Source organism: Eleutherodactylus coqui, unplaced genomic scaffold (assembly GCF_035609145.1).
Source record: "Eleutherodactylus coqui strain aEleCoq1 unplaced genomic scaffold, aEleCoq1.hap1 HAP1_SCAFFOLD_678, whole genome shotgun sequence".
Lineage (NCBI taxonomy): Eukaryota > Metazoa > Chordata > Amphibia > Anura > Eleutherodactylidae > Eleutherodactylus > Eleutherodactylus coqui.
In genome coordinates this window covers 1-2,189 of record NW_027101751.1, presented here as the reverse complement: position 1 = coordinate 2,189, position 2,189 = coordinate 1, and the positions used below count along the sequence as shown (strand labels likewise).

The 2,189-nt window shown below is 45.8% G+C and overlaps 1 non-coding gene across 1 annotated transcript; it reads right to left on the bottom strand.

Moving 5' to 3' along the window:
* Positions 1-191, bottom strand: LOC136591006 (U2 spliceosomal RNA). Its single transcript, XR_010787857.1, has one exon. It is a non-coding gene; the product is annotated as a U2 spliceosomal RNA (small nuclear RNA).
* Between the last annotated feature and the right edge of the window lie 1,998 nt (positions 192-2,189).

The window sequence follows — 2,189 nt, the reverse complement described above, 5'->3', positions numbered from 1 at the left end:
AGGGGGTGCACCGGTCCTGGAGGTACTGCAATACCAGGTCAATGCGTGGAGTGGACAGAGCAAGCTCTTTTTCCAGCTCCCTGTTCTAAAAATCCATTTAATATATGGTCCCCAGATAGGGGACGTATCAGATATTAAACTGATAAGAACAGATACTACACTTGATCTTAGCCAAAAGGCCGAGAAGCGATAACCCGAAATGGGTTTCACCTGTAGCCCGGCCCGCCCAACTCCACTTCCAAGGCTTGAGGCAACACGCTCAGCCAGCACTCTGGGCGCACCCACAATGCACCCAGGCAGCTGGGAGAGCTATTAAAACTTTCCATAGCCCCGCCCCACGCCTTCTCAACCGCGCCCAGCCTCACACCCTCAGTCCTTCCTCTTGCACCGTGCTCACGCATCCTAGGCTTGCAGAGCCTGCTGCTGCTGCTACTGCAGGACTCGTCAGCTCCCTACAAAGGATGGTTAAGCCGGCGATGACACTAGAAGCAAGCACTAGTTTGTCTCTGAAGGTGCGTCGGTCGGTCGGTTGGAGGGATCTCTTCGGCCGGCCGCATTTCCAGTGGGGACGGATGGAAACTTTTAACCTAAAATAAGGGAAATTGGCTTCGGCCCCATAGGGCTTTATTGCCTTCCCCTGGGCCAGCATTAGTAGACCCTAGTAAGGAGAATATTAGAGCGGCATGGTCATCCGAAGAACTTAAAAACATACAGCAGGCCTTTTTTGCCCGCCCGCCATACATACATACATACATAACTACAGATTTTATATTTTTTTTTACATATATACATTATATATACACACACACACACACACACACACACACACACACACACACACACACACACACACACACACACAATCTTAAATCTATCTTTAATCTATATCTACAAAATCTGTAATTTAGAAATAATCCATATCTATATTCTACATAATTAATAATAGATAGATAGATAGATAGATAGATAGATAGATAGATAGACTCACTCACATACATGCATACATACATACATACTGTATGCAATTGAGCCAGGTGTTTGGAAGGCTGACGATGTCACTCCTTTGTGATGTCATCAATTTAGAAGCATTAATACCGGGCTTGGCAGCCATTTCAGTCAGTCTCTGCTGCAGCTGGGAGACGGGAGATGGTCTTTATTTCCACCAAGAAGCTGCAGAACTACCGGTAACTGCATCATTTTTATTTTATTCAATATAGGTTTTATTGGTTTCATGGAGGGGGGGAAACTTTTGCCTTATCTCAAAGCAATGTAAAATTAACTTTGACAATGAAACTTAATAAATCAATTTCGAGTTGAACTATATCATGTTTGTCTGTGATATTTTATAAGGTCTACAAACAGGGGAATGAGGGGAGGGTAAGGGGGGGGTAGGTATCTATGACACGGGAGAAAGAAAAAATAAAACAAAAAGGGGGGGGGGGGCGGGCTCCGGAATTGTTGTTTCTCTTTACGATTGTGGTTTAAACGTGTTACTCACATGTCCCTGTCTGTAACCACTTGGTAAATAGGGGTGAGCTCCGGGCATCTATCCATATCGCCCAGGTGTGATACAATTTATCATAGCCTGACGGCTCATCTGGAAGCCTCATTCTCTCCATACGCTCTATTTCGTGGATCATTGCTATTTTTAGTGGAGTGCATTTTTTATGCAGCACACAAGGGGGAGACAGCGGCCTACCAAAATCGAGTTGGCTGCTGCTGTGGCTTTCTTTTTTTAAAAAAAAGGTAGGTTCCGTTCTTCCATGGTGAGGAATAGGCAGGGAGGTTCGGTTTTTGCCAGCTGGGGAATGCTTATAGGCAAGGCCTTATCCCTGGTGGTGCATGTAACGTCAGACCACGTTTCAGCATTCAGTCAGTCAGTGGCTGACAAACGAGCTCCATGCAAGTTTACATTAAACAGACACATTTCTTTCTTTACTGTATTGACTGCGGTCTGTAATCGAGCGGTTGAACTGTTTCTGTGTCCATGCATTGAATAAAGCAATACATCCTTGTAAAGTAGGCGTCCGTTCGTTGGAGTTCTTTGCTCCCCGAGTGTTGCTCCATCTCTAAACGTTGGCCTGGATCTTCATGGACGAATACTGCCCATCCCACGTGGAGCGTGTATCTCAGCCCGCGTGGAGTGCTGCAGTCCAATGAGGTATTCCGTGCTACATAGCAAGCCTTGG